At 36.3% G+C, this 7,427-nt stretch overlaps 1 non-coding gene across 1 annotated transcript; it reads left to right on the top strand.

Annotated features, from left to right (window-relative positions):
- The first annotated feature begins 6,983 nt into the window (after positions 1-6,983).
- On the top strand, positions 6,984-7,047 carry LOC112440560 (U7 small nuclear RNA). Its single transcript, XR_003028593.1, has one exon. It is a non-coding gene; the product is annotated as a U7 small nuclear RNA (small nuclear RNA).
- The last annotated feature ends 380 nt before the right edge of the window (positions 7,048-7,427 follow it).

Genomic DNA, 7,427 nt, shown 5'->3' on the forward strand with positions numbered 1-7,427 from the left:
CCCAAGCTGGTCTTGATCTCCTAGGCTCAAGCAATCCTCCCACCTTGGCCTTCCAAAGTGCTGGAATTATAGATGTGAGCCACTGCGACTGGCCAGATAGGTCTTATTGAGAACAGAACACAATGACTTATTCCACAGTGGTTTATTGTCCCCTGCTCTTGCCAGAAACATAAATGGATTTTTCTTTACTATTCATTATGAGAACTTAATAGAGCTCCAAGAGATAAAACTTACAAAAGTTCAAGTGCCCTCTGATGATTGAATCCCTCTGGAGTCTTTATCTCTCAGATATGTCCACACTAAGCCTCCAGCAATTTGCCAATTAAAGTTTAGATTTTCCTACCATGGTGCTGGTTCCCATGGAAGTTTCAGCTCATGAGTTTCTCCTCCAGTAAGTTGTGATTTTGTTTTACCTGTTGGTTTCTCCAACTTGAGAGGCAGTGGTTCTCCCTGTGACCTCATTTTCTTATAGATCTAAGAATTGTTGATTTTTCAATTTGTTCATATTTTTGTTTGTTGTTATTAGAAAAGCAATTTTCAAGCTTCTTACATGCTGGACTGAAAACTGACTTGCTTCATTTTCAAAATTATGAGTACAGATTTCTATTTCAATGAGTAATTAATTTTTAAAATTTGACTATTTCTCATTAGATCATATTATCAATAAGTATTTCTGGAGCCTTAATTGGTGTACCAGATAATATGTTTTGAAAGACTTGATTTTTATCCCCAAAGACCTTATAATCTGGTTTAGGAATGATTGATTTATCCTAAGCGTTAGATTCTAATATAAATTTAGTGCATTAAAATGCTTAGGAAACTCTGATTTGCATTTTAGTCAGTAAAAATATATCACCCACATGAAAAGATATTGCATTTAAGTACTTTTATTGTACTTTAAATAATAGAACAAAGATTTTTACCTGTAAGCAAATTGTAATATAAGATCATTAAGTTATGAAAATAACTCAGTATCATGACATCATGTACCATTTGTAATAAATAAGTACATAATAGAACAGGAGTAGCAGTGTTTGACAAGGAGATAATATACATGGTAATTGATTGATGTCTAGATAGAATAAGTATTTCAGCCAAGTAAAACAAAATAGCCACACTTAGCTAACTTATCAGTCAGAAAGTTTGGAAACCTTGGTTAAAGTGATATTTTATGGCTTTTTCAGATACATGCCAATTTACAAGTAAATTTCAGTCATTGGTTGTTCTGGATTATAATTTTACATATTTTAACCTTTCCTCTGGTTTTATTTATTTATTTATTTATTTATTTATTTTTAGATGGAGTCTCTCTCTGTCGCCCCTGAGGAAGTGCAGTGGCGCCATCTTGGCTCACTGCAAGCTCCGCCTGCCGGGTTCACGCCATTCTCCTGCCTCAGCCTCCCGAGTAGCTGGGACTACACGCGTCCGCCACCACGCCCGGCTAATTTTTTGCATTTTTTAAAGTAGAGACAGGGTTTCACAGTGTTAGCCAGGATGGTCTCGATCTGCTGACCTTGTGATCCGCCCGCCTTGGCCTCCCAAAGTGCCGGGATTATAGGCGTGAGCCACCGCACTTGGCCTAACCTTTCCTCTGTTTTTATTGATGACATATAAGGGACTATTATTACAAATAAAAGACATAAGAAAGATACAAATCAGGCCAAGAGTGGTGGCTCACGCCTTAATCCCAGCACTTTGGGAGGCTGAGGCGGGTGGATCACCTGAAGTCAGGAGTTCGAGACCAGTCTGACCAACATGGTGAAACCCTGTCACTACTAAAAATGCAAAAATTAGCTCGGCATGGTGGCAGGCGCCTGTAATCCCAGCTAATCGGGAGGCTGAGGCAGGAGAATCCCTTGAACCAGAGAGGCAGAGGTTGCAGTGAGTCAAGATTGTGCCATTGTATTCCAGCCTGAGTGACAGAGTGAGACCCTGTCTCAAAATAGTAATAATAATAATAATAAAATAGAAAAAAGAGAAAAATATACAAATCAAAATGTAGAAACTATCCCCAAGGAAACCAAAAAAATTTTAAATTCAGAATTTGGGAAAAGTAATGACTCTGGAATGGTAAATGTAGATTATGTCTTATATTTATCAAGGCAATTATATTTTTTATTATTTTAAATTTTTTTATTTGAAAATTTATTTTTATTTTTGTTATTTTTTTTTAGATAGTCTTGCTCAGTTGCCCAGGCTAGAGTGCAGTGGTGTGATCACGGCTCACTGCAGCCTTGAACTCCTGGGCTCAAGTGATCCTCCCACCTCAGCTTCCTTAGTTGCTGGGACTACAAGTGCAGGCCATGCCTGGCTTCTATGGTATATTTTTTATTATGATTAAAATATTTAAAAATAATAGCTCCTCCATATGTGTGTACATACTCATAGATATTATTTGCTATTGGTAGAAGTCATTGTGGTTAGCACCCCAACATCTATTTCATCCTAGATCATTAATCTAAGTCAATCATGAAAATTCCATCCCCTTTACCAGTGATTGGTTCAGAAATGGGCATGTGACATAATTCTACTTGATGAGGTATAAAGGGCTATCTGCTGGAATACATCAGGGAGTTTCCCTGCTCCTAAGAGAAAATTGGAGAAAAGATGCTTTTTCTTCTTGAGTTTGCTATTTCTTGTCTGAATATGAGTTCTAGAACTGTTGCATCTCTTGTTACCAGCAAGAAGCTGAACTCAAGTGTGAATGGTGGAAAAATGGAGTCTTTGATGAATATCATTGGGCTGCTGAATCAATCTAGCTTGAAGACTGTTGCATTCTTACTCTATAATAGGGCAGGGTAGGTTATGTTTATTCTGCTAAATAACAAACACTCCCTATATCTCAGTAGCTTAAACTAACAAAGACGTAATTTTTGCTCATACTACATGTCCATCATGGGTCAGCAGGGACCTGTTTTCAATGTCTTCTTTACTGAGGGATGCAAGCTGATGGCTCCTCCTTCATTTTAAATGTTCCCTTTTGGATACTGTGGCAAGCAAATGGGAACATGATAAATTGTGCATCAGCCTGTAAAGGCTTCTACCTGGAAGCGATGAACATTACTTTTGCTTACATTTCATCACGCAAAGCAATTAATATAGCTATCTCTAACCTAAAAGGGGTGGGGAGGAGCATTTTTGCCATGTGTGTGGAAGGGAAGAAGCAGTCAATGTATATCAAAAGGACCACAAATAAAGATATAAAGAACTAAAAGAAACATAGTTAATAGGATAGATAAGGTATATATACACATGTATTTCTCAAAATTTGTACTCCAAAAATATAAAATATATCTTTTTAGTTGCTTTCTCCATATATACAAAAAAGTAACTGTTATGTCAGTTAAAAAACTCAATAAACTCCAAAATGTAGAAATAATACAACCAACATTATGTAATACAATAACTAAAATTATAAAGTACAAATTAATTCATGAAAAAATTTAAGTTCACTTTTAAACAACTGGGTTAACAAAGACAAACTAGTATCATAGAACTTCTATAAAAGAACAATAATGGGAATAGTAATTATCCATATATATGGAATAGAACTAAAGCAACATTTAGAGGAAAATTCAATAGCTCTAAATAATTTTCTTAGAATTCAAAAAGTGAAAAACTAATAAAGTTTTAGCATCTGGATGAAAAAGATTAAAATTAAGCAAAGCAAATGGAAGAATTTAATAACAAAATAGTGATTTACAACATAGAAATATCATACTAATAACTAAATATAAAACGTTCCTTAAAACAACAAAATAGATAAAACACTAAGTCAACTAATCAAAAAAGCAACAAAAAACCCAAATAAATAAAAGAAGAAATGATCATAGGGAAATAAAGACAGAAACAGGAAATTAAAAGAATCATGAGAACTTCACTCAGCTCTGTGAAAATATATTTGGCAATCTGAATGAGAAGAGTAACTTTTTGTTTTTTCTTTTTTTGAGACAGGGTTTGGCTCTGTTACCCAGGCTGGAGTGCAGTGGCTCAATCTCGGCTCACTGCACCCTCCACCTCCTGGGCTCCTCCCACCTCAGCCTCCCAAGTAGCTGAGACCACAGGCACCAGCCACCGTGTCTGGCTAATTTTTGTATTTTCCATAGAGACGGGATTTTGTATGTTGCCCAGGCTTGTCTCCAACTCCTAGATCAAGTGATCCTCCCGCCTCGGCCTCACAAAGTGTTGGGATCACAGGTATAGCCATGGCATCTGGCCAACGATAACTTTTAGCTAAGAAAATATAACATATTCACACTGAAATCAGAAAAAATATAGACAAATCTAAACAAAATGATCCCCTTAGAAAAAACAGAGAAAATTAATAAAGAAAAGCTTTAGGCCCATTTATTTCTATGGAAAGTTATACCAAGTCTTCAAAGGGAAGACAATATTAGTGCTATTTAGACAGCCCACAGCATTTAAAAAAGTACTATTCCAAATTATTTTTATTGGCATGAAGATGACATTGATTCCAAATTCTGACATATTGTTTTAAAGAAAAGACCTACAGATCAATTTGACGTGTAGATATTGATACTAAACTCCTAAATAAGTTCTAGGAACAAATTTTAAGATTCAAGTGTCATTAGCAAGGGGAATTCATTTCATGAATCAATGACACTTCTATATTAAAAAATTATTAAATTGGAAGAACAATGAGAAAAATCACACCATCATCTCCATAAATGCTGAACAGGCACCTGCCAAAACTCAGCAATCATTTTTGACAAAAACACTCAATTAAATAGCAATATATGAATACTTTTTTTTAACCATGATATAAATGTATATTTCAGCCCAAAAGCCAGCATCATGATTAAGGGGAAACATTCCACTGAAGTCAGGAAGAACTGATCTCCATCACTATTCTAGTGTAACTTTGTAATGGAGGTAATAGTGCAATCAAATAGGACAGTTGAAAATTTGGAAAGGAAGAGATGAAACATCCATCAACACAAAAACTGATAAATCTTGGAATATCTGTTCAAATGAATACTATATGGCAGTAAATATAGAGGGATTACTGCTGCATACATTTATATGGCTGAATCTCAAAACTATAAGGTTGTACAACAGCAACAATAAGTAATACATAGAAAAATGCATATGGTATTATTTTATTTATATAAGTATCTAAACAAATGAAACTATAGTGTTAGGTAGTAAAAGCATGTAGTTCTGCAAAGGAATAGTTAGCTCAAATTTCAGCATAGTAGTTACTTCCAGGGGCAGTGATGGGGAGGTGATTTATATGGAGCCCTCAGGATCTTCTAGGGGTACTGATAATATTATATTTCTTAAGCTGGGTGATGGATGCACAGGTCTTTATTTTATTGTTATTCTTTAAGCTACACATTGATAATACATTCTTTTCTGCCCGCTAGGATTGTGGATTTTTTATTTCATGAGCTGGACACAATTTCTCATGACATTATGCACCTGGCTCCAATGCTGCTATTATTATAATGTACTCTTTATGTATGATATTTTCACAATTAAACGAAATCATTTTTGATATTTTTGCTTGTGATTAAAATAGAACTTATATTGATTATGTGTGTGTTTGGTGGTTTAGTATTTCGACATCTCAAATGTCAAAATAATGAAGAAATCGTCACATGTGTACTTTGAATATGCCTGGAAGACATGCTGACATCAACATAAAAGGATTTTTTTCTTTTTTTTGAGACAGGGTCTTACTCTGTCACCCAGGCTGGAGTGCAGTGGCACAATCCCAAATCATTGCAACCTCTGCCTCTCAGACTCGAGCGATTCTCCTGCCTCAGCCTCCCTAGTAGCTGGGACTACAGGTGTGCACCACCATGCCCGGCTAATTTTTGTACTTTTTGTAGAGACAGGGTTTCATCATGTTGCCCAGGCTTCTCTCAAACTCCTGGACTCAAGCAATCTGCCTGCCTTGGCTTCCCAAAATGCTGGAAGAACTCTCTTTCAAAAAAATAAAAATACCACTAACACATCTATAAAAGTAATAATTCATCCAGTCAATTGCCAAAGTTCTGATTTTCTCTTAAATGTAATAAATACGCTTTAAAAAAGTAATGTTAAATAAGAATCTAAGTAGAATTTTACATATTGCAATTGATTGGCGTATCTTTTAAATCTCTTTCTCTTTTTTTTTTTTTTTTTTTTTTTTTGAGACAGAGTCTTGCTCTGTTGCCCAGGTTGGAGTGTAGTGGCATGATCGTGGCTCACTGCAGCTTCGACCTTCTGGGCTCAGGTGATCTGTGCATACCACCATGCCCTGCTACTTTTTTGTATTTATTTGTAGAGAGAGGTTTTCACTACGCTGCCCAGGCTGGTCTTGAACTCCTGAGCTCAAGTGATCCACCTGCCTTGGCCTCCCAAAGTGCTGGGTTTCCAGGCATGAGCCATGGGGCCTGGCCTAAATCTCTTTTAATCTATATATTCCCCTTTCATCTTTATTTAAATTGCAATTTATTTATTTAAGACACACGGAGTGTTTTTTTTTTTTAGACTTGCCCACAGTCTGGTTTTGTTGATAACATCCCCATGGTATTATTTAACATGTTTCTCTGTCCTTTGCAGTTTCTGTAAATTAGCAGGTTAATCTAGAAAATTTGCTTTCAAGAGATGATCATGGAGTGTAGCCTCAGCACTCCCACTTGTTAGAAATGAAAATGACTGGACTTTACCCTAAACCTATTTAATCAGAAACTCTGGACTTGCAGTCCAGCAATCTGATTTAACAAGCCTTTTGGGTTCTCCTAATCCCACTGATGTTTGCAAATGACTGACCTAGGTCTTTGGTCCATTTTAGGTTTGATTTTTTGGCAAGACTACTTCATAGTAATGGTGTATTCTTTTAAAAGGCATATAGTATCTGATTATCTTTTATTTTATAACCAGCCATGCTCAGCACTTAGATCCATGAGGGTATAGTAGAAATTGCAAAATGGAGATAGCGTATTGTCCCTTCTTCACTTATTACCTGAAACACAGAGTGTTACAGCTCTTATGGAATTTGTCTAGCAGGTTTTTTGGTCTTCACAGGAAACTTCCCCTTCCCCCACAAAACAAGAGAGAAATAGTCCTCATTTACTATTTAATAACCCAGTGTCCTTAAACAATCTTAAACATGCTGAGAAGTTTAAAGAATAGTACAATGAAAACCCATATACTGGAATTGGTTCATGGTTCTACTGGCTATTTACAAAGCCTAGTGTCAGCAACTGCTTCTGGTGAGGGGCTCAGGAAGCTTACAATGCTGGCAGAAGGTGAAGAGAGCCAGCACATCACATGGCAGGAGCAGGAGCAGGAGCAGGAGAGAGAGGGAGAGGGAGAGGGAGAGGGAGAGGGAGAAAGAGAGAAATATTTTTTTAAACAACCAGGTCTCACACAAACTCAGAGAACTTATTCATTATCATGAGAATGGCACTAAGGCG

The sequence above is a fragment of the Pan paniscus genome, chromosome 6 (assembly GCF_029289425.2).
Source record: "Pan paniscus chromosome 6, NHGRI_mPanPan1-v2.0_pri, whole genome shotgun sequence".
NCBI lineage: Eukaryota > Metazoa > Chordata > Mammalia > Primates > Hominidae > Pan > Pan paniscus.